Source organism: Pinus tabuliformis, chromosome 3_2, assembly GCF_031772625.1.
Source record: "Pinus tabuliformis cultivar Carrire ecotype Pingquan chromosome 3_2, CPIR1, whole genome shotgun sequence".
Classification (NCBI taxonomy): domain Eukaryota; kingdom Viridiplantae; phylum Streptophyta; class Pinopsida; order Pinales; family Pinaceae; genus Pinus; species Pinus tabuliformis.
The window spans coordinates 375,849,176-375,875,514 of NC_142302.1; positions in this window are offsets into that span (position 1 = coordinate 375,849,176).

The window sequence follows — 26,339 nt, forward strand, 5'->3', positions numbered from 1 at the left end:
ATGGTTAGATTCATTTTTTCTTTCTCTAGGGTTGGTTCCCGGTGTATATCCTCTTCTTTTGATGTTTCTTGATCCTTTTCATCATTAGGAGGTCTTTCTTGTAGCATCTTTGTCCCACCTTCCTTCAAACCTTCCATGTCTTTCTTCAAATCTTCCATGCCTTTCTTCCAATATGTTTTCATACCATCGATATCAGCTTTCATGGCATAGATAAAACTATTTATCTTTTTCTTCTCTAGAATATCATTTACCCTTATATTCAATTTTTTAAAGTCTTCAATGTTCTCTTCCATTGAACCCTTTTGTTTGACATTTATCGATTGGCTAAAGAAGGTGTTTCTCTTTGTATCCTCATAATGTGCTATCATTTCCTCCATGAAAATTGACCACGTAACAAGTGGTTTACGAGAACAAAGCCCTTTATACCATAAAATATGATCCGGTTCTAAATATGAATATGCAATACATACCTTTTGTAACAGTGGTACACCATGTAGATCAAAATATTTCTCCATCTGTAGTATCCAATTTACCGGATCCTTGCCATCAAACTTCCTCATCTCGCTTTTTCTTGATTTTAGGAGCTCGATATTCAAACAATTGTAACTTTGTACTTTCGGATCTTTAAGTTCTGAAATCGTTATCTACAGTAGCCCTCTGTGTCCTCTTTCCAATGCCACTAGTCTAATCAAAATTGGATTCTCAAAGAAAGAGTTATGTCCAATCTCTCAGGATGACCTGATTATATACCTTTTCAGAAGGGTGAACTTGTATGAAGTTTCACGTGTCACTGTTTTGACCTTTCGATCTGAAAAATATATACATAAAACTACAGTCAGTCCTCTTTATAAAACTTCTTACGAAATTGCAATCTGATGCTCAGAGAGAAAGTAATGACGATTTTCCCAAGGTCACCTATTTAAAATGTAATTTGGGAGTCTGCAAAAACCCTAAATTCCTCAAATCATATATCCGAAAATATAGCAAGACAAGATCTAAAATTTTGACCTGAGGTTCAGACCACCTTCTTCTCAAATGGGTTTTTCCTTTAAGTTTTGAAACTTTGTAGTGAACAAGTTATAGTGAAAATTCCATGATGATCTATTTTAGATGAAATTCTAGAGCTTGCAAAAACCCTAAATTATTCAGATCATATCTCCGAAAATATAGAGATACAAGATTTGAAATTTGGACTCGAGGTTTAGCAAGATTTCGTCTCAAATGGTTTTTTTGTTAGCTTCTAAAATGTCGCATAAAAAAAGTTATAGAGGAAATTCCATGATGGCCTGTTTGGAGTAGCGAAACCCTAGAATCCAAAGCTCTAATACCAAATGTTATGAAACCAGCTCACAAAAAAGATAGAAAAAATAGATCAACACCTTAGAATTCAGCCTCTTCGAGGGGGAAACCTCCTTGACATTACACAAATTAACCATTCTTGGATCATACAAATGACAAGACCTCCTTTCTATATATAGGATTCTAAGGGGTCATAATATAATCAGAGCCGACATAACAATAATAATGTAAGGGCACAATAATAACAATAGTGGGCTTCTATGGGGCACAGTAATAATAATATGGGAACTACATGGGCACCACAATATAATAAGGGGGTTGCACTAATAACAATAAGGGGTTACACTAGTAGTATAGGGACCTAACACCAAATCACTCCTTATGCTTTTGGCCTGTTCTTGTAGGAAAACAGGGGATCGTGTAGGTGAACTTGGACATCCTTTAGAAATCCTGTAGGAAAACCTGTAGTGGCATGTTTTGAGTCCAATTTGTGAAAAAACATCATGAAAGCTAGGAGAAGACCCTTGCTTGACTCCCAAGCTATTTGACCCATTACACTCATCTCCCTCCACACCTATCCCATGTTAGGATATTCCGACACATAGGATATAGTTAAGTTCAACTTGGTCTAGTGTAGAGTTAGGTAAAGTGTGTTTCTTTACCGTTGTACATTTTGTAACTTACAATCCGATGGTCACGATATGTAGTGATCTGACGGTTCATTCTCTCCTCGGTATTACCGACACTTGATCCGTGGCTTGACACCCGATTGGTCCATGAGTTCTATTTAAAGCGCATGGAGGGTCTTTGTTCGGGTAATCCGTGCATGAGAGAAGCTTATGTAAATTTTCATTCTTTGATTAATAAATTTCCTGTAGTACCCACGTTGGGACAGGCCGTGGACTGTTTCCCTCCTTGCACTTTGAGGGTTTTAACCACGTCAAAAATACTGGTGTATTGATTTGAGATCTGGTTGTGAGCGGTGTCCTTTTGGTGTTCTTTCTGAGGAACTTACCCTGTAAATTTCTACATGGTATCAGATCTATTTGAGGGCCGCGTCCGTTGGTGATCCAAATCTGAAGCCGGTAGAACTGCATGCGGCTGTCGTTTCCTAGATCTGCTGTTTCTGACTGCTTTCGGGCCGAGAGGACTGCTCTGTTGCGTTCGGAGCATCTGTTCCAGTGAGGAACCCCTTTCGTTTCATGCGAAAAGGTTTCCGGTAGCCCTAGCTGCGTCATTTTTCAGATCGGGAGGTATACAGTGTTTTTTTGCAGTTTACTGTTATTTTCTCTCTGCTTATTTCGGTTTCGGTTTATTTAGCCCTTTTTTTTAACTGGATCTATACCTTTCATTTCTGCGTATGCTCTTTGCCCTGCGACTCTGTGCGATCTAGGCAAATCAGAAACAGAAAGGAAGGATTTTTCTCATGTGTATGCTCTTTTCCCTGCACCTTAGTGTGATCTCGGAAAATCAGAAACATTGAGAAAAATATTTAGTTTTTCGGCTAAAGCTAACTTTGAGATTTTTTTTAAAAATTTCTAGTTTTTTGGCTAAAGCTAACTTCGAGCTGCAAGGTTCGTTTTTCTTTGCATATTCGTGTTGGGTTTTGTGTTTTGTGTTTTGTAGGGAAAAAGAGCTTTCTCAAGGCAAGCACGCAAACCAAGCCCCCCCCCCCCCCCTCTCTCTCTCTCTCTCTCTCTCTCTCTCTCTCTCTCAAATTTTTTGTATAGATCAATTGGTTCAAAGCTATTTTAAGAGAGTAGAGGTCTTGGGTTCAAGTCTCCATTTTGTGGGGGCGGATTTTTTCATTCCCACACATTCGCGCACTTTGCCGGCAACTTCAACAATTTTTTTTCAAAAAGCCATAACTTCTTCATCCGGAAGCCTTTTTCAGAGCCGTTTTTTTTAAAACCGCCTATTTTTTCGAGATCTATCCATTGGAACACTTACTTTCAGCATCTTCAGCTTCAGTTTTTTTTTAAAATGGAAAGTCCATGCCAAGTCATTCTTGACAGCACTAACTACTTCCAATGGGTAGCCTACATGGAAGATTTACTTAGAAGTAAAGGTCTCTTCAGAATAGCCACAGACCAAGAGAAGAAACCAAAAGATGAAGACAAGGTTGCAAAATGGGAAAATAGACAAGATCAAGCACGTGGTTTGATAGGGATGTCTATTTCTCCTGATCTTAGATTCCACATTGCAGACCTTGAGACTCCTCATGAAGCATTAGAAAAACTCGCTAAAGTTTTTGGGATTAAAAATGAAATTAGAACCCATCAACTTGAAAATGAGTTGCTTACTTTGGATCCTAATAATTTTTCTTGCATTGAAGATTTCTTGTCCAAATTCAAGACCCTTAGATATCTCTTGGAAGGTGTTAAAGTTAAGAAAGAAGATGGTAACCTTATTTATTCCATCCTTACTAAGTTGGGACCAGCCTACTCTGTATTTGTTTCCACTTTCCATTCTACAAGGGAAGCTTTCATTTGTCAAGGAAAAGACTACAAGGCCCCTTCCTTTGACTCCTTTTGTGATTCCTTAATAAGAGAACAAGAAAAACTCTTACACCTTGGTCTTCTTAATCTTGGAAACTCTTCCACGAAAGCGTTAGCTGCCCAGCAGCAACCAAATTCAAAGAATCCTAAGAAGTCATATCCTCAAAAGAATGGTCCTAAACCAACTCAGCCTCAAAATGAAAGATCATTTCAGCAAAATGATAAGACCAATAAAAACAAATGGAAGAAGACTGATAGACATTGTAACTTTTGTAATCGAGATGGCCACTTAGAATCTAAATGATTTAAGAAGATGGAAGCCTTGGAAGCCGCAATGAAGAAACATAACATCCATGTGGAGCCTACTTCAACTTCAACTTCCGGAATGGCACTTTCTGCATGTCATTGTCAATCATCTCAGTCTGGTTATGCATTAAATGTATCTTCTTCTTCTTCTTCTCATTCTCATGAGTGGCTCATTGATTCTGGAGCCTCTTATCACATGGCCAAAAACCAAGCCATGTTTTCTTCTTTAAATGATTGTAACACCAAAAATATATATGTTGGTGATGATAGATCTCTTAATGTTGTAGGGACTGGAACTGTTCATCTAGACAATGGTCAGTTTAATGATGTATTATGTGTTCCAACCTTATCCTGCAACCTTCTATCTGTCTATCAGATAACTCATTCAGGTGAAGGTAAAATTGTTGAGTTTTCACCTCATGATGTTGTAATCAAGGATCTAAAAGATCCTAAACAGATTCTAGCTACTGGTCTTGCTGATGATTCCACAAGGTTGTATAAGTTTCACAACTTTGGGTCATCAAATCTTCCCTCAGTATTTGTTGCTCATAATGATGAAGTGAGCAAACTTTGGCATGAGTGATTTGGTCACTTAAACTATCGCTCCCTTCAGCATCTATGTAAAGAAAATATGGTGACAGGTCTTCCTATGGTATCTTGCAGAGATGGTGTTTGTTCCGGATGTGTACTCGGAAAACATCATCGGGACAGTTTTGACAAACGTGCCTCTTGGCACGCCTCAGCCCCTTTACAGCTTGTGCACAGTGATTTATGTGGTCCTCTTCCTGTTGCTTCATTCTCTGGCTGCAAGTACTTCTTAACTTTCATTGATTATTTCTCCAGACGCACTTGGGTATACTTCTTAAAACTCAAGAGCGAAGTATTTAACACATTTTTGGCCTTCAAAGCCTTTGTTGAAAAACAATCTGGACATCAAATTCTTAAGCTAAGAACTGATAATGGTGGAGAATATGTTAAAAACGCATTTATCAACTTTTGCACCGAAAATGGAATTCAAATGCAACATACTGTTCCATACACTCCACAACAAAATGGTGTAGCTGAAAGGAAAAATCGCACCTTAAAGGAAATGGCTAATTGTATGCTGCAATCTAAAGGACTCAGTCTTAGTTTTTGGGCCGAAGCAATTAATTGTGCAAATTATATAATCAATCGCACTCCTACTAAGGTTCTAGAGAATATCACTCCAGAAGAAGCTTGGAGTTCCATTAAACCAGATGTAAGTCACTTTCGTGTGTTTGGAAGTGAAGCATGGGCCCATATTCCAGATGAAAAGCATAAAGCTTTAGAACCTAAGAGTGAGAAATGTACTTTTGTTGGATATTCTGAAGATGTAAAAGGTTATAGACTTATTCCATTTAAGTCCAAAAATGTTATCATTAGAAGAGATGTAAAATTTGATGAAAATAAATCGGCCTGCGAGCCTAGTCCGGCGGATGTGCCACCTCTTCCTATCTCTTCTACTTTTGAAAACATTTCTTCTTCAGATGATGAAAGCGAGGATGATAATCCTCCCCCACCTTCTCAGGATCCTCAACTTCCAAGATGGGTCCGTACTACTCGGGATGCAGCAGGTGATCTTGCCGGTGATCCTACAGATCAGCGACGTACACGCTCTCAGTTTGAAAGAGCCTCTTCTTTACTGGCTCAAGCTCCAGTAAATCATGATCCTGACACTTTTGTAGAAGCTTCAGGCCATCCACATTGGGAAGCAGCTATGAATGAAGAATATCATTCATTGATGACAAATGATACATGGGATCTTGTTCCTCTACCAAAGGGACGCAAACTTGTTAGATGTAAATGGGTTTACAGAACCAAGTATGGACCAGATGGGAAAGTTGATAAACATAAAGCTCGTCTCGTTGCTAAGGGCTTTTCACAGGTTGAAGGCATTGACTACACTGAAACCTTCTCCCCTGTTGCCAAAATGAACTCTATCCGCCTTGCTCTTTCCCTTGCTGCCTCTTTAAAATGGGAAGTCCATCAGATGGATGTTAAATCTGCCTTCTTGCATGGGGACTTGCAGGAAGAAATCTATATGGAACAACCCATTGGCTTCATACAAACAGACTCCAACCTTGTTTGTCGACTTAAGAAATCCCTTTATGGCCTCAAGCAAGCTCCTCGGGCTTGGTATGCCAAAATGGATAACTTTCTTTTAGAATCTGGCTTTTCTAGGTGTCATTCTGACAATACTGTCTACACCAAGAAAGTGGGCAACTCTCTTATCATCCTTGTTCTTTATGTTGATGATCTTATTCTTACTGGTAGTGATCCCAACCTTATAAACCATGTGAAAACCAGCCTTAAAAAGAAATTTGAAATGACAGACTTAGGACACTTACACTATTTTCTCGGTCTTCAAGTCTTGCAATCCACGGAGGGTATTTTCCTTTCCCAGTCCAAGTATGCTTGTGATATTCTTCGTCATTTTCACATGGAAGACTGTAAGCCAGCCCCTTCTCCCTTTCAGTCTGGAGTCAAACTTTCAGTCTCTTGTACTTCTCCTGAAGTTGATGCTACCTTATACCGTCAACTTGTAGGAAAACTCTTGTATTTAACCCATACTCGTCCTGATCTTTCCTTTGTTGTTGGCCTTGTTTCTCGTTTTATGCAAAACCCCCGTGAAAGTCATTGGAAAGCAGCTAAAAGAATACTTCGTTATGTTTGAGGTACAGTTCAGTTTGGGATTCATTACAGTGCCAAAGCAGCTCCTCTATTAGTTGGTTTCACTGATTCTGATTGGGCTGGTGACCCTGATGATCGGAAGTCTACTGCCGGTTATGTCTTCACTCTTGGTTCAGGACCTATTACATGGGCTTGTAAGAAACAGGCTGCCATTTCTCTTTCGTCAGCAGAAGCAGAGTATCGTGGTGCCGTGGAAGCTAGTAAGGAAGCCTTGTGGCTTCGTCAGATCCTATCAGAGTTTGGCTTTGAGCAGCAGCATCCAACCACACTTTGGTGTGATAATCAAAGTGCCATTCAGCTATGCAAAGATCCAGTCCAGCATCAACGCAGCAAACACATTGAACTACACATGCACTTCATCAGAAAGCTCATTCATGACCATGTTCTTGAAGTGCAATATTGTCCAACAGATGATCAGGTTGCAGACATCTTCACAAAGGCTCTCACAGAGGCGAAGTTCACTAAACTTCGATATATGCTTGGAGTTCAGGAAGTTGTCACTAAGGGGGGATAGGCTCTAGTGCCTCCTTCCTTCTCCTATTGTGTCATATTTGTAAATCCTTCAATCCTATCCCAAGTTGTTCTTAAGGGGGGATGTTAGGATATTCCGACACATAGGATATAGTTAAGTTCAACTTGGTCTAGTGTAGAGTTAGGTATAGAGTTAGGTAAAGTGTGTTTCTTTACCGTTGTACATTTTGTAACTTACAATCCGACGGTCACGATATGTAGTGATCCGACGGTTCATTCTCTCCTCGGTATTACCGACACTTGATCCGTGGCTTGACACCCGATTGGTCCATGAGTTCTATTTAAAGTGCATGGAGGGTCTTTGTTCGGGTAATCCGTGCATGAGAGAAGCTTATGTAAATTTTCATTCTTTGATTAATAAATTGCCAGTAGTACCCACGTTGGGACAGGCCGTGGACTGTTTCCCTCCTTGCACTTTGAGGGTTTTAACCACGTCAAAAATACTGGTGTATTGATTTGAGATCTGGTTGTGAGCGGTGTCCTTTTGGTGTTCTTTCTGAGGAACTTACCCTATAAATTTCTACATCCCACCTACCATGCATCCAAGAAGGATTAGCATTCATGTTTTTACAAAAAGACAAAAAGAAAAAGGTTGTTATGCTTATTCATGTGCATAATAGTTAAGTGCTTATTTAGATCATATTTCATGCTTAGGTTAGTTAATATTTCACATGTGCTAAATTAGAATTATTTTGGAGCAAAGTATCTTAACAAATAATTAGATGAGTTGTGTGTTTTAGGCATCTATTTCATTGTTTCATTACTACAGTAGGTAGCATTTCAATCTTCTCAACTATGGTAAAATTCTCCTTTCTCAATTAGTAATCAAACTTCTTCTAAATCAATAGAAGGTTGAGTGGAGAAACCCTCGTATTCTATCGCCCTAGCTCAGCAGTGACAAAGAGTGGACCTATTACATCTATTTGTGTATACAGCATTGTCACCTCCAACTTTTTATGAACCCCGGGTTAATGAAGTAAAGTTGGTAGCCCCAGGAGTTGCAGCATTCTTTCTGCAATACTGGTGCTCATCACTTTTTGGTGTCGTTGCTGAGGAGGTGTCTAAGTAGATGTGATTTCTACTTTCTTTCTTCCATTTCTTATTTGTTTCATTATTCTATTAGTTTCATTTGTGCAAAGTAGTTGTAAGTTGGTTTTCTTTCCTTTCCATTCTGCAAGTGATTTCATTCAGCATATAGTTTCAATTCATTTTGTGTTTTCAATTCTACAAGTAGTATTAAAGCATGAAAAACAAAACAAAAGCACTTCTTTCATGCCTCGTAGGAATAGGGATAACTTAGGAAAATTTCTACCAAATACCCCACCACTTCAAATAGACAACCTTCCCTCTTCTTCGGTGGTTGTGAATTAGAGGACCCCTTGGGCGAACAACCAGAGATTTTTGAAGAGACTATAGGGGAAGAAGAAGAACCCATTCCAACTGACATAATGGCTGAAAACAGAAATTAAAGGGAAGATAGAGAAAGAATTGAGGGTGATTTTCCCATCAGAGAAACCAATGGGGATGCCAAGATGAAAAAAATAAGCCCCTCTGCTCCTCAATTTCGTGCCCTAACCTCAGAAGATCCAGATACTTTCTTGTTTGATTTTGTTTTCATATGTAGGACTTATGATTAGACCACTAATGATCAGAAGTTGAAATTATTCCCATCCACTCTCAAGGATGCAGCTCTACGCTGATTCATGGGTTTACCTGGGGATAGTATCACCACCTAGGCTCAGATGCAACAAGCTTTCAACAACAAGTATAGCGACTACTACAAGTCCAAAGACACCAAAGAGGAAATTTTTAGAATGACCTTGGGGCATGATGAGTCCTTAGAGGATTATGAGGAAAGATTCTAGCTCAGCTATAAAAGGACCAGGTGCATACTTGATCTTGAGTCACATAAGTTAGTCCTTCTCAAGGGGATCAAGGAGGATCTCCTAGAAACCCTAAACCTACTATCAAGAGGAGACATCTACCAACTACCCTATGAGGATATCAAGACCATTTTCAAGAACCATTCTAGGGAAATTCGAAAAAGGGGTAGGGTCGGTCAAATAGTGGTTAACTCATCCTCCTCCAACACATCTATAAAAAATGAAATTGGAAACATGTTGGAAGATTTTAAGAGTGAAATGTTGCAAACCTTTTCCCTACAGATGGACACTATGAAAATCAAGAGGAAGCAGGAGGAAGCAGAGAAATAATTAGCCATATTCTGCCCTAGATACACAAGGAGGCACCCTAGGAATGAATTTCCATTAAAATTTATAGAAATCTACTCAGTCTGTGAAGAAAACCACTCCATAGACAAGTGCCCTTCTCTGCTTGGACTAAAAGTTGTGTAGCAGGGAACTGAATGGGTTACTAAAAAACACTGCTACATAAATCAAAGGAGGTCTCATGGGCCTCGACCATACCAATAGGGCATGCAAGGGTCATCCTATGCATATTACAACCCTAACCAAAATACATTCATTCCCTCTTGCAGGCCCCCTACTCATCCCTCCTAGTATACACCTTCTCCCTGGTCTTTTACACCTCAGTACCATTCCCAACCAACCAACCAACCATCTTAGCCATATACTCCTCCACAAACTTAGTGGAATGCACCACCGCATGGGTGGAGGCCCCCATACAACAATGCTCCAGCTTTATTTCCTTCACCTCCATCTCAACCACATGTTTTACACCCTGCTCCACCTAAACAACCTCAGATGCCTACCCAACCAAACCTAAACCCGAACAATAGATAGGCACATTAGATCTACAGTGGAGAGACATCCTACCCTACTTATGCTGTGGAAATTCAAGAAATCAACCTTAGGTCTGGGAGAGTTCTCCTGGATAACCAACCTCCATCTCCACCTAGAGAGAGTGAGGAGGAAAGAGAGGAAAGTATGCTTAGAGTGAATCCACCAACCTTAACTAAAATAATAACTCATCCATTTCAACATACCCTAGAAGAGAATGAACTACTGGGTGAATTGAAAAATATATGTTTCAAAATCCCACTTCTCCAACTATTAAAGATGTACCTATTTACAACAAGCTGATTAAAGAGAATTGTTTCAAACATCCAGGGAAGCGAAAAAGAGACACCCCTACCATTAATGTCGTTGGACAGCTGTCCAACTTAATGTTGGGGCAGGTAATTTTCCCAAAGTATTTAGACCCCTGGGGCCCTGTATTAGATGTACACATCGAAGGAACCATTGTACCCCATACCTTGATTGATATTGGGGCTTCCATTCATGTAATGACTAAGGACACCATGCTCAAGCTGAATCTCCAGGGTTCATTAAGAAAGACCACGACAGTCTTGCAGCTTGAAGAATGATCCACAGTTGTCGTTGAGGGGATTTTTGAGTATGTGATGGTCTCCATTGAATCTTGGGAGTACCCTTTAGACTTCTTAGTTCTCCATCCTAAGAGCAAATTTAATGGTTATCCTCTCATACTTGGGAGGCCTTGGTTAGCCACTATCGATGCCTACATAAGCTGCAGGGTTGGAAACATGACTATAAAAATGGGCATCTATCTAAGCAGTTGGTCATATACCCTCTTTCTCAGCCGTCTTTAGAACATGACTTGCCTTTATGGCTAGAAGAGGAGGAAGAAGATGAAGTCTACTCATCCGAACTCTATACCCTAGAAATTGGCATAGGAGGAGGACAGCTTGATGAAGATGATTTGATTGAACACATCCTCCAAAATCCAACTCCCAACACCATGTCTCTAGAGGAACTAGTGAAGGAAACCAAGAACAACCATCATATTGATCTATGCTTAGCTGACTCAAACCCTACTTGTGTCAAGATAATAGAATTCGGCCCTGAAAGAACACTGAAAATCAACCCCTCTCTCTATACACTAAGAAGAAGAGTTATGTACTATGCTAAGAGAGAATTTGGATGCCTTTGCTTGGAATTACAAAGAAATGAAGGGAGCGCACCCCTCAGTGTGTAGTCACCACATTTACGTCAAAGAAGGTTGCAAACTAGTCTAACAACCCCAAAGGAGAATGAATCCATCTCTCAAGGATATAGTCAAAGAAGAGTTGCAAACACTGCTAGATGCAGGATTCATTTACCCTATCTCGGATAGTGAGTGGGTGTCTCCTTTGGTGTTGGTTCCAAAGAAAAATGAAAAGTGGAGGATTTGTGTTGATTACAGAGAGTTAAACAAAGCAACAAAGAAGGACCATTTTCCTCTACCTTTCATTCACCAAGTGTTAGATGGCCTGGCAAGTAAAAAGTTTTTCTCTTTCTTAGATGGGTTTAGTGGGTACTATTAGCCTCGCTAGCAAAAGGCCCAAAATTGGATCCATATATGCTCTTAAAGTTTCCAAATTTGCTTAAAATCATCCCAAGGGATCCAAAAATGCTCTTGAAATCTTCAGCATTTGCTCAAAATCATCCAAAGGTCAAAATCAATGCAAGAGGAGAGCCCTTGGAAGGGCGGAAATACACTATGGGGAGGCAAAAAACGCTTGAAAAACCATGAAAAACCAAAATCGCAGGCTTTAAATAGTCAAAAAACAACAGTTGTTAGATCTGTCCGATCAATGGCCCAGATCTAAGCAGCTAATTGAAATCGGCACTGTAGAGAGGATGACTTAAGCACAGGTGCAAGACATCGCCGATTAGCGATCTCTGATGATCGGATCGACGGGTCGCATTGGTGAGGTATTAGGGATTTAAGAAAGGGCCCTGTGCATAAGCGATAAGCGATTGCGATCGCATCGCATCGCTATATCGCGATAGAGCAGCACCAATGGGCGAAGCCTTTATACCTTTGTATGGGCGATGCGATAACCGGACCCGACGGTTATATATACGACATTTTATAATATTTCAGGTCCGCGGGTGGGCCAGTTTTAATGCATTTTCAATGGATTTTGTTATATAACGAAATACAAAGGAACACAGGACAGCGCCGATAGCGATGATTCCTAGACCCGAAAGGGTCCAGAAAGTGAAATATATAATATTTAAAGTCCGCCGAGGGCCGTTTTCATGTGTTTTCAAAGCTTTTTAAGCGTATAACGAAATACAAAGGAACACAGGGCAGCACCGATAGCGATGAGTCCTGGACTCGAAAGGGTCCGGAAATGAAAATATATATATTTTCAAGTCCGCCTAAGGCCAATTTTCAGTGTTTTTACGAATTTTAGGATACGGGGAAAATATAAAGGGACTAGGCCACCCATGATAGGCGATAGCGACCCAAAGGGCGGACCCGATAGAAGGATAAAACATTTTTGAGGACTTTTGAAGTCCGAAAAGGATAGAGAGGGGTGGGATTTCTCAATGTTGTGGTGTTTTCTGTTTAAAATAGAAACAGTCATTGTTTTTGACAGAGGTCCACAATATGGCAGTGTTGTTCTGTTTTAACATAAAGCATGCATTATTAAACGTTTGAAAGGGCCACAGCATGCGCAACTCATCCCGAAACTAACAAAGAGGCTGAGAAGCAGCACAGTGCAACACAACACGCGCAGCTATCCAAAATAAACAGAAATATCAAAGGCCATAGCGCAGCTCATCAAAACAAACATTATGGGGCATCTCCGGCACGAGAGAGCTCCCAAACAGCGCATCAAACTACTTGAAGGTGGTTATGCCTTTGTCAGAAGGAGAAAACCTCCGATCCATGCTTGCCTATTGAGGGAATCAATCAGTTAACAAGACAGATCAGAAAAATTAAGACTCCGAGACTTTGAGAGCTCAGGAGCATTGTAAAAGGCCTATAAAAGGTTGAAAACTAGATATAACAAGGGTTCAACCTCTGGAGATTACTGATACTCTATTCCTTCAAGCTTCTCATCTTCATTCTAGTGAATACAAGCTTCTTTTGTTGTTATATGTTTAATGTCCATTTTCCTCTTCTGTTCTATGCTTGCACTTGAACAGTTTGTTCATGTTTCCTTTTGTGTCTAAGGCTAGATAACAGTCATCTTATCTCTGCTTTGAAAAATTAGATTTGAAAGCTTCTTTTACTTCCTATAGTTAGTCATTCATATGTGTTTATATTTGCATCTACTGGTACAGGTGGTATTCTCCATCTATTCATTGAATTTACAAACTATTGTGCATTAGTGGTCTAAAGCCTTGTAGAGCTGAGGGTGTTCATGCATGTCTTGAGTGAGAATAGAGTTGAAATGGCTATCTGGCTTGATCCAAACCATCATTTATTCCAATAGTTCAGAGAACAATATTGAAGATTGTATATTACCAAGCATCTCCGAGCTACAACCTAGGAGAGTTTCCTGGAGTGATAACATAATTGGCACCATTGTCGGGGATAGGAAACTGAAGCTCAGCTTCCCTGGGAAACGACATAGATCCAGCTTTGATGATAGACAAATTATGGGCACTTTATTGGTTGTAATCATCTATCTGGCGACTCTACTGGAGGCCGAACCTCTTAGCGATTCCACTTCATGGTTCTGGCTCAGTTTGTGAGGCATACTCGAAGAAATCCTCAGAAGCTACAAGCTAACCCAGTATCTGACCCTGAAAAAATCATCAAAGAAAGAAAGGTATTGCAGAAAGGAGCATCAGCTTCAGGTAAACCTAAACAATATTCTATATCTCTTCAAGAAAATCCTATAATAGAACAAATACATGTTGAGAGTATAGCATCTAATACTAGCTAAAAAGAAAAACTCTCAGAGATTCATAAAGCTCCTTATTCTTTAGGTTATCCTTTTGTTGTAAGCCCAAAGGAAACCTCACCTCCTATTCATCATACTCCTTTAGTCGTATCAGTCACTCCTCATCCCTTTATCATTCAGACTGCCAGTACTCTTTTAGCCACCACAGCTATGGCAGGTCCACAAGCACCTACCAAAATGGAAAGAATCATAGATACTAGGTATGGACCTCTAATACTGCCCACTACTTCGAATGTCATGCCTACTAGATAATATTAGAAATATAGGCCTAAGTTCATTGGGACTGAAGGTGTCACAGCTGAGGAACATCTTGAGTCATTCTATAGCTATGTTGATAACCTGGACATTAGTGAAGATGATGTCTGGATGAAAGTCTTTGTCCAAAGCCTAGATGGACAGGCTAGAAAATGGTTCAGAGAACTAACCCCAAGATCTATAGCAGATATTGAGGCTTTAGATGATGCATTTCTAAAGCCTTGGGAGGATAAGAAGGATCTCCTCTACTACCACACTAAGTTTGGCAACTTAAAGAGAGAAAATGGTGAGTTGTTGTCTGATTTTTATAAGAGGTTTAACCGTATGTACAGCAAGATACCAGCTGAAGTAAAACCCACTACTACCTCTGTTAAACTCACCTATGCCAATGCTTTTGATTCTGAATTCTGCCTTCTGTTGAGAGAGAGGCGATGTGCTACTTTGGCTGACATGCAGGATGCAGCCTTGGAAGTGGAATCAAACATAATGGCTACAGAGAAGCTCAAGGAAAATATTGATAGAAGAAGATAGAGGGGCAAGTATTCATAATCTTCTGATCCTAAGATAGATAAAATGACCAAAATGATAGAGTCATTAGCCTCTGAAATCTCCAAATTAAAGGTTGAGCAGCACCCTGGGAAAGGGAGAGTTCCTAACACCTTTGCTCCTAGAAATCCAAATCCAAATCCATATAGAAGAACTAATGAGCAGTTGCAAATTTTGCAAAGAAGCAAAGATTCCAATGAAGACCCCTTTCCAGAATGTAGTCATGGAAGAAGCGTAGTTTGAAGAAGATGATGAGATTCATTGTCTGGAAGACAAAGGCAATGCCTCCTTTTTTACCTCAGCTGCCTATGAAAAGTCATTATTCAATGACCAGATTAACCAAGAATGGGATGGTGAAGTTGTTCTACAAACTGTAGATCAGCAAAGATATAATCTAAGGTCAAAGATGAATAATGCCAAGGAAACTCCTGTTCAAAGATTTGTTGTCCCTGCAGTATAGCAAGTTGATAAGCATAAGCAACCGGCAGTTTATCCCATCATCTTCAAAGCTCCAGCTCACGAGGTAAGAGGCCTTGACAAGTCTCCTCCTTTTAGTTTTCAATCAGAAATTCAGAAACTAAGAATACCTATGCCTCTGATTGAACTAGTGAAGAATGAGTCCTTCAAAAGATCCATCCTTGAGGCCCTTGAGCCTAAAGCCATCCAAGCCTCCACCGACTATGTAAATCTACAAGATGACAAGCCATCTATTATTCTCAGCCCGATGATTGAAAATTGTGAAGACAACTCCCCATCATTCTATGTCTCTCTAACTATTCATGATAAAATCCTTCACAACTGCCTTCTGGACACTGGAGCCAACCATAATCTAATGCCCAAGGTTGTCATGGATGAGCTGGGTCTTGATATCACCAAGCCTTATCATGACCTATTTTCTTTTGACTCTAGAAAAGTGAAATGTTTGGGATTAATCAAGGACCTAGCCATCACTTTGTCTCAGTTGCCCATGAAAAGCATGATGATGGATATTGTGGTAGCAGATGTACCCCCCAAGTTTGGAATGTTACTTTCCAAAGGTTGGATCAAGAGATTAGGTGGATCATTACAAAATGATCTATCTTATGCTATTGTCCCAGTTTTCGGAGGGGAGAGCAAGAGATTATACAGAGAAGCTCATTTGGCTTATATCATTAGCGATGAAAGGAATCCCACTAATCATCCAATCTATGCTGTTGACACTGATTTTGGAGCATGTATTCTTCATATTGAAGAATCCCAGTTGGCCTCCACACAGCTTAAAAAACCAGTTTGGCAGATTGCTGAGGAAGAAGGCCCACAGATTTGGGACATGTTCTTTGATGGGGCTTGCTCTAAGGAAGCTACAGGGGTAGGTGCAGTCCTTGTGTCCCCCACACAGGAATACATTCATTTGTCTTTCAAATTAACCTTTCAGGTCACAAACAACATAGCAGAGTACGAAGCTTTGATTCTGGGCTTAAGTGCTGCTAAAGAAATGGGAATCAAAGGCCTGAAAGTGTTTGGAGATGCAGACCTCATTATTCAGTAGGTAAAAAAAACTTTCCAAGCTAAGAATCCAAGGCTGAAAGCATACAAAGATGAGGTATGGAGGCTCAAGGACTCTTTTAATAATTTCAACATTTCTTACATTCCAAGAATGAAGAATCAGCTTGCTGACTCCCTTTCTATGTCTGCTAGCACGTTTATTCCTCCTTTGCCTCGTAAATTGACGTATGAAGTTCAGTGGAAATATAGACCGCCCCTGCCTGACAACGTCAAATACTAGAAAGTGTTTGAAGATGATGATGAAATTGACAGGTTTTTGCAAGTCGATGAGGAATTTTCTGAAACGCACATCGATCAGGAAAATGAAACCATGGAAAAATGCAACCAGTCCAAGTTAAAAAGCGAGATCGGTCGAGGAAGCATCACCCAGCTGCCTAGTAATCATATACCAAAGGGATTGGTGCCTCTAGAGAAACTATTCGATCATAACGATGTGCCTTATAAGCCTGTCGAAATAGAAAATGAGTCTGTTGTTTGTAAAAACAATATAGGGATCCTAGCCCATCCGAAATACATAAATTTGTCCGCTCAATTGTCCTCTGCCCATATTTCTGAGTATTGCACCCTCATCAAGCAATTCACTATTATTTTTTCCTGGGAATACAGCGATCTTAAAACCTACGACGCAAACATCATTCAGCATAAGAATCCACAGGAAAATAACACCATCCCTTTTAAGCAGAAATTAAGACCTATCAGCCCTCTCTTATTGCCTTTGATTGAGAAAGAAATCAAGAAGTTGTTGGATGCCAAAATCATAGTTCCCCTAAGGTATTTAAAGTGGATAGCTAACCTTGTGGTAGTAAGAAAGAAAAATGGAGAAATCAGCCTTTGTCTTGACTTCATAAATATGAACAAGTGCTCTAAAAAAGATAACTATCCCCTGCCTAAGATGGAACACTTGCTGCAAAGAGTTTCAGGGGCTAGAATCATGTATTTCTTAGATGGATTTTCAGGTTACAATCAGATTGTTGTACATCCTGAAGATCAGGAAAATACTGCCTTCACTACTCCTTGGGGCACTTTCATGTTCTCCAAGATGCCTTTCAGACTGATGAATGCTGGGGCTATTTTTCAGAGGGCCATGGACATAGCTTTTGTGGGGGAGAAGGACAAGTTTGTCCTTATTTATCTTTATGACATAACAGTCTTCTCTAGCAGCCATAAAGACCATTTATAGCATTTGAAGAAGGTCTTCCTAAAGTGCAGACAGTTTGGAATTTCAATGAACCCAAAGAAGTCATAGTTTTCTCTAGAAGAAGGAAATCTTCTGGGACATATTGTTTCTACTGAAGGTGTGAAGATTGATCCAGCAAGGGTTCAATCCATTCAGACATTTTCCATCCCAAGGTCAAAAAGGGACATTCAATCCTTCCTGGGTAAGATTAACTTTGTAAGGAGGTTCATTCCAAACTTTGCGAAGTTAGTAAAGCACATCACTTCCATGCTGAAGAAAGGATCATAAATAAAATGGACAGATGCTTCAAGAAGCTCTTTTGAAGCAATCAAGCAAGCTATCATGGAAGCTCCCACTCTAATCAGCCCAGATTACACTAAGGAGTTTTGTATCTTCTCTTTTGCCTCTTATGATACACTTGCAGTAGTTCTGTTGCAGAAAAATGATGAAGGCATAGAGCACCCTATGGCCCTTTTCATCAAAACTCTAATGGATGCTAAACTAAGGTATAACCTTATTGGAAAAGAATCTTATGCTCTCATAAAATCTTTAAAGGCATTCAGAATTTATATTCTGCATTCCAAAGTAGTTGCATATGTACCTTTAGCATTAGTAAAAGATGTCTTAAATCAGCCAGATATTGATTGAAAGAGAGCTAAATGGATTGCAAGATTCATATAGTTTAACATAGAGGTGAATCCCACTAAGCTTGTCAAAGGCTAGGGCTTGGCTAAACTTATGGCTGAAGAAAATTGCAGCTTGTTAGACATAAATTGCATGGGTCTAAATTTAGATGATGAGCAGATAGAGGGAGTAGCAGAAGAACAAAAGCAGAATCAGTCTTTGGCTAAAATTCTAGCCACCTATGAATGGTATTCTAGCATAGTTCATTTTTTGCAGAAGCTAGAAGTCCCTCTAGGGCTTAGCTCAAGTCAAGCCCAAGCCATTAAACTTAGATCAGCCAAATTCTGCATTAATAAAAATCTGCTTTATTGGAAAGACCCATCAGGAATCCTCTTGAGATGTCTAGATAAAGAACAATCTGTGGAAGTCATACACCAGTTCCATTCTAGCATCTGTGGAGGGCATCATTATTGGAAAACCACAACCCACAAAATCTTGAGGGCTGGGTATTATTGGCCTATTATGTTATCTGATGTGTTTTCTTTTGTGAAATCTTATGACAAGTGTCAAAGGTTTGCAGGAAGACAACAACTAAAATCTCTGCCCCTGAAGACAGTACATGTCAGTGGTCCCTTCCAGCAGTTAGGCTTGGACTTTATAGGTGAGATCAATCCACATTCTAGTGGCCAACACAAATGGATCTTAGTAGCCACTGATTATTTCACCAAGTGGATTGAGGCTATACCTACTAAGAATGCCAATCATCAAGTTGTCATAAAGTTCTTGAATGAGAATATTTTCACTAGATTTGGTTGCCCAACCAAACTAGTCACTGATAATGCAGCAGCTTTCAAGGAAAAAGAATTGATGGACATGATAGAATCCATGGGCATTCAAGTGATGCATTCTACTTCATATTATCCTCAAGGAAATGGCCTAGTTGAATCATCTAACAAGAGTCTGGTAAGGGTAATCAAAAAACTATTAGAGGACAACAAAAAGAGCTTGGATTCCAAGTTGAAGTTTGCACTATGGGCTGACAGAGTTACCATTAAAATTTCCATAGGGAATTCTCCATTTAAACTGGTTTATGGTGCTGAGGTTGTTTTCCCTATCCAGTTGATTCTCCCTGTGGCTAAATTCTTGAAAGAAGAACAATATGAAGAGAATTACATGATAAGAAGAATTAATAACCTGGTTGAACTACAGTAGATCAGAGAGCAGCCGGTTGAGAAGTCAAAGGCTCATCAGAAGAAAATCAAAGAAACCTTTGACAGGAAGGCAAAAGTGGACAATTTCCAAGTTGGTGATTGGGTGCTTAAATGGGATGCATTTAAGGAAAAGAAAGGAAATCATGGCAAGTTTGACTCCTTATGGACAGGTCCGTTTGTCATTGCTCAAATTCAACAGAACAATACATTCATTCTGCACAATCTGGAAGGAGGAGATACTTTTGGTAGCCCAGTAAATGGGCGGTTCTTGAAACTTTATTTCGTTTAAGGCTTTAAAGCCTTATTATTGTAAATATTTGTTTCCCAGTTTTTATTTTCATTACAAAATATACTCCATGCCCAATGGAACACTAGGAGGAAGATTTGATTTTGTTTTTACAGGAAAGGCATTGATCTGTGATCCTTGAAACCTCACAGGGAGGATTTCATCCCTAGAAGGAGCCAGTGTTAGCCTCGCTAGCAAAAGGCCCAAAATTGGATCCATATATGCTCTTAAAGTTTCCAAATTTGCTTAAAATCATCCCAAGGGATCCAAAAATGCTCTTGAAATATTCAGCATTTGCTCAAAATCATCCAAAGGTCAAAATCAGCGCAAGAGGAGAGCCCTTGGAAGGGCGGAAATACACTATCGGGAGGCAAAAAATGCTTGAAAAACCATGAAAAACCAAAATCACAGGCTTTAAACAGTGAAAGAACAACAGTCGTTAGATCTGGCCGATCAACGACCCAGATCTAAGCGACTAATCGCAATCGGCGCTGCAGATGGGATGACTTAAGGATGGGCACAAGACACCGTCGATTAGCAATCTTTGATGATCGGATCGGCGGGTCGCATCGGTGAGGTATCAAAGATTTAAGAAACAGCCCTGGGCTTGAGTGATAAGCGATTGCGATCGCATCGCATCGCTATATTGCAGCGGAGCAGCACCAATGAGCAGAGCCTTTATACCTTCATATGGGCAATGCGATAACCAGACCCAACGGTTATATATACGACATTTGATAATATTTCAAGTCCACGGGTGGGCTGGTTTTAATGCATTTTCAGTGTATTTCATTATATAACGAAATACAAAGGAACGTAGGGCAGTGTCGATAGCGATGATTCCCAGACCCGAAAGGGTCCAAAAAGTGAAATATATAATATTTAAAGTCCATCGAGGGTCGTTTTCATGTGTTTTCAGAGATTTTTAAGCGTATAACAAAATACAAAGGAACACCGGGCAGCGCTGATTGCGATGAGTCCCAAACTCGAAAGGGTCCGGAAATGAAAATATATATATTTTCAAGTCCGCCTAAGGCCAATTTTCAGTGTTTTCAGTGTTTTTATGAATTTCAGGATACGGGGAAAATATAAAGGGACCAGGCCACCTGCAATAGGCGATAGCGACCCAAAGGGCAGACCCAATAGAAGGATAAACCATTTTTGAGGACTTTTGAAGTCCGAAAAGGACAGAGAGGGGTAGGATTTCTCAGTGTTTTTGTGTTTTCTGTTTAAAACAGAAACAGTCATTGTTTTCGACAGAGGTCCACAATATGGCAACTTTTTTCTGTTTTAATGGAAATCATACATTGTTAAAACTTTGAAAGGGCCACAACACGCGCAGCTCATCCCCAAACTAACAAAGAGGTCGAGAAGAAACAGAGCACGTGCAGCTATCCAAAACAAACAGAAATATCAAAGGCGACAGCGCAGCTCATCAAAACAAACATCATGGGGCATCTCCGGCACGAGAGAGATCCGAGACAGCGCACCAAACTACCTAAAGGTGGTTACCCCTCTATCAGAAGGAGAAAACCTATGAGCCATGGTTGCCTATTGAGGGAATCAATCAGTTAACAAGACAGATCAAACAGATAAGATTCTGAGCCTTTGAGAGCTCAGGAGCATTGTAAAAGGCCTATAAAAGGCTGAAAACTAGATGTAACAAGGGTTCAACCTCTAGAGATTATTGATACTCTGTTCCTTCAAGCTTCTCATCTTCATTCTAGTGAATACAAGCTTCTTTTGTTGTTATATGTTCAATGTCCATTTTCCTCTTCTGTTCTAAGCTTGCACTTGAACAGTTTGTTCATGTTTTCTTTTGTGTCTAAGGCCAGATAACTGTCATCTTATCTCTGCTTTGATAAATTAGATTTGCAAGCTTCTTTTACTTCCTGTAGCTGGCCATTCATATGTGTTTATATATGCATCTGCTGGTACAGGTGGTATTCTCCATCTATTCATTGAATTTACAAACTATTGAGCATTAGTGGTCTAAAGCCTTGTAGAGCTGAGGGTGTTCATGCATGTCTTGAGTGAGAATAGAGTTGAAATGGTTATCTGGCTTGATCCAAACCATCATTCATTCCAATAGTTCAGAGAAAAATATTGAAGATTATATGTTAATAGGCATCTCTGAGCTGCAACCTAGGAGAGTTTCCTGGAGTGATAATAGGTACAATCGAATCCAGATTAGCCCAGAGGACCAAGATAAAACCACCTTCACATGTCCTGGGGGTAATTTCACTGATATGGTCCTTCCTTTTGGTCTATGCAATGCCCCTGCCACTTTCTAGAGGGCAGTCCTGAGTATCTTTGCAGAGCTAGTACATGATGCAGTAGAAATTTATATGGATGACTTCACACCCTATGGGTGTGATTTCCAGGAGGCTCTTTCTAACCTAGGTAAGGGTCTGAATAAATGCATTGAAATGAACTTATTCCTTAGTCCCAAAAAATGGGAGTTCTTGATGAATGCAGGGACTATTGTAGGTCACTCAATATCCCAGGAAGGACTGCAAGTAGACCCAAATAAGATAGCCATCATCAAAAGGGTCCCGACTCCATAGAAATAGAGGGATGTCAGAAGTTTTTTAGGCTTAGTTGGATACAATAGGAGATTTATAAAATATTTCAGCAAGTTAGCTTCTCCTTTATTTGGGTTATTGGCCATAGACTCCAAATTTTTATGGTCATAAATATGTCAAGAAGCATTGGACACCCTAAAGGACAAGTTGATTACTGCACCTATTCTTCGAGGCCCAAATTGGGATCTTTGTTTTCATTTCCATGCCCATGCCTCTCAAAAATCTATAGGAGTAGCTCTAGGCCTGATAGATGACAATCTATTTTATGCCATTTACTTCATCAGTGAGAATCCGTCGAAAGCTGAGTTAAACTACACAACGACTAAAAAAGAGCTCCTAGATGTTGTGCATTCATTGAATATATTTAGGCGTTACATTACTGGTTACCAAACATTTGTACATATGTACCATGCTGCAATTAAGTACTTGATGAATAAACCTAATGTAAATGCCCGGATTATTAGATGGTTACTTTTATTACAACACTTTTATTTAACTATTATTGATAAGCCTAGCAAGGGGAGTGTTGCTGCAGATTTTTTATCTAGATTGACTTTTCTTGCAAGTGTGGAAGGAATGGTTGATGATCAGTTACTAGATGAACACTTATTTGCCATTTTAGTTCTCTCTCCATGGTTTGCTGACATAGAAAACTACTTGGTGTCTGCAAAGTTTCCACCAAATTTTTCCTCCAAGGAAAAGAGCAGGATCATAAGAAAGAGCGCCCCATTCACTTGGATTGGGGGCAATCTCTTCAAGCTAGGTCCAGATTGAATTCTAAGAAGATGTGTCAAGGAGGAGGAAGTTTTCAACATCCTTATGGCCTGTCATGATGGGCCTTGTGGAGGTCACTTTGTAGCCAAAATAACAACATTCAAGGTACTACAAGCTAGTTATTACTGGCCCACTCTTCACCAAGATGTGAGGAGGCATACCAGCTAGTGTGATCAGTGCCAAAGGATGGGGAAACCTACTCCAAGGGATGAGATTCATCTGCAACCTTAAGTGACTTTCGAGCTATTTGACAAGTGGGGCATGGATTTCATCGGGCCCATTGACCCTCCATCCAAACATAAGTAGTACATCATTGTGTGTACTGACTACTTAACCAAATGGACTGAAGCCAAATCCATCAAAGTAGCAACAAAAGAAAAAGTGGCTAAATTCTTAAGGGAGAATGTGTTTTATAATTTTGGGTACCCTAGAGAATTGGTCACTGATCAAGGCAGTCAATTTAAATATCACATGATTGAAAACCTGTTAAGCCAACACAAGATCAAGCATAGAACATCCACCCCTTACCACCCATAGGGTAATGGGCAAGTGGAAGTAACCAATAGAGCATTGGAAGGCATTCCGACCAAGATGATTAGCAGCAGCAGAAAGGATTGGGCAGACAGATTAGTTGAGGCCACCTAGGCCTACAACACCATCTAGAAGATCACCACTGGCTTCACTCCTTATGAGCTGGTCTATGGGAAGAAAACCTTGTTTTCCATTGAATTTGAATACAAAACCTTAAGGATGGCAACACAACTGGATCTAGATATAAACAGGGCACAACAAGAAAGATTGCTCCAGTTGAATGGGTTAGATGAATTGAGGATGCAGGCCCTCCTGCACACAGAGGTGACTCAAATTCAAAGGAAAATCTGGCATGACAAGAATATAAAAGACAAACAGTTTCAAGAAGGTGATTGGGATTTGCTGTATGATTCCTAGTACAAGGATTTTAAAGACAAGTTAAGGACTAGATGGTTAGGGCCTTATGTAATAGAAAAGTGTCATGATAATGGTGTTGTGCAGGTAAGAACCATTCATACAGAGGCTATCCCGTTGGTTTTCAATGGGTATAGATAAAAAATCTACAAGAAGCCCTTCTCAAAGCAGGAATTCACCAATAGAATCAACAAGATAGTGATGGTGGTAGAGAAAGTCTCAGCTTCCACACCACCAAGTCCCTAAAGAAAAATTAAAAAGAAAAAATAAAGAGACTCGTGTGAAAACTTCCATGAGGCAACTGAGTCCCACTGTTGGGTTGAAAACCTCTTTAGGTGGCCCAAGAGTGTTTTAGAAAAAAAGGGAGAAAAATAAAAAGATCTTTGGGTGAAAACCTATTTTGAGGCACCCAGGGTAGGCAACTAGGAGGCAAACCTCCTTGGGGGTAGACTAATTGTTTTTCAAAAAAAAAAGGATACAAAAGATGACAATTCTGTTTTGTAGGTCTAAAAGAGGAGGATAAGAATAGCATGAGGAGGACAACATGACCTACAAAATCCATGTTTTAATGCAGCCATCTCATATCCTCCATTATCCCTCCTAGTCTTCAATCTATAAACCACTCCAACTCATTTCACACAAATTTTGTGTTTTCTACAGGATTCCATGTAATCCTATAGGAGTTTCCTATAGAAATGACATGAGATATTGAAAACCACAAGAGGAGCAGTCTAAGAGAAAAGTGATGACACAAACCAGTGTCTAAATGAAAAAACCATTTACCTCACCACACCACAACCAATACCTTGCATCACCATGTCGCCCTTGTATCCATTAGAGAAATCAGTTCAAAAAAATTTAAATTACAAAAGAAAAAGGGAAAGAAGAAAAAAACAAAAAAGATAGAAAAGAAGGAAAGAGGAGGCATACCCAAAGGCAGCATCCCTCACCTACCATTCCATACCCCCCTTATCCACTCATTTCAATACCCCTTCTACTTCAAATCTAAGAAAAATGTGAAAGTTTAAGGGAGAGGTAGCTACAGGACATTGAGTAGACATCCTGTAGGAAATCCTGTAGTAGGCTATCCCACAAAAGAAATCACAGAGACTACAACCATCTTCAGCATAGGGACTACAAGGATGAGTAAGCTCCTCCAGAGATCATCAGCAACAAGGTCCAGCACCTGCACATCAAAAGGAACAAAGCATCAAAAGAGGAAATACACAGTGAAAATATGCAGATTGAAAAGCACAGCAAAGTGGCACCACTCTCCAGCATGCATCATCAACGAAGAAAAAGACCCACAGGTATTTCATCTTACTAATGCTCTCTCATAAGTACGATATGATCAAAACTGTAGGAATAATGCGATATTTGATTTTATAAGTAAAGGTGGCCAATTAACTTGGCCACCTTTGGCCAGTCAATGAGAAGAAAAGAGTTAGACCACTCCACACGTGGCAAAGGTCAAATCAAAGGAAAAAGGGAATGAATCCAAAAATGGTTAAGTTACAGAGGATAGGAGTGGGAGATGATTACGAGGTAAGGTGAAATGATGGACTGATAGTGGGACCAACGGTCCAAAATAATGTGCTTGTACTCGGCCAACCAACACACTACCCCACACGATCATCCATAAATAGAACTAAAACATTGATTCCCATAGGAGGAAAGCAAAGGAAACTTTGAGGATTCATCAAATGAAGAGGTTTCTTGGGGCATTCCTGAAATAGCACCTACAAGAGACATAGTCGGACCTACAAGAAGCAAAGACCATCCTACAAGAAACAGAGAAAATAGACCAGGAAGGAATTACTCAACAAGAAACAAAGGAAGAGGGCCAAGAACTGAAGGAACCTAGCCCACAACCAAACCTCACCTCCTCCTATAGTTGCATTGAAGGAGGTAGGGTGATACCAAAAAAAATTTCCATCCCTCTATTCTTTGAACGTGAAAAAGAGAGGGCAATGACACACAGGTGGATGCAAATTGCTAAATCAAAAGGGGTAGAGGATATAGGCCACATGGAGGGGAAATTGCAGGAGATGGGCAGAGAATTGAGTAGCATAAGAGATAGAGAAGAAATGATGACATCTGAGTTAGAGGCTGAGAACACATGGCTAAGAAAGCAACTACAAGAAAGGGAAATCCAATTGGAAACTATGGCCAGTTTGTTCATGGAGGCAATCTAGTGCAGGATGCCAGCAAATTCATATGCCTTGTACCTCAAGGAACAATGGCTACAATTCCAGATAAAGGCCCTAGCACAAAGACGAACTATGCCCTTCCAAGACTATAAACGATTCATTGATTTGTGTGATCAAAGTACCTTGGAAGATAGAGCAAAGATATATGAG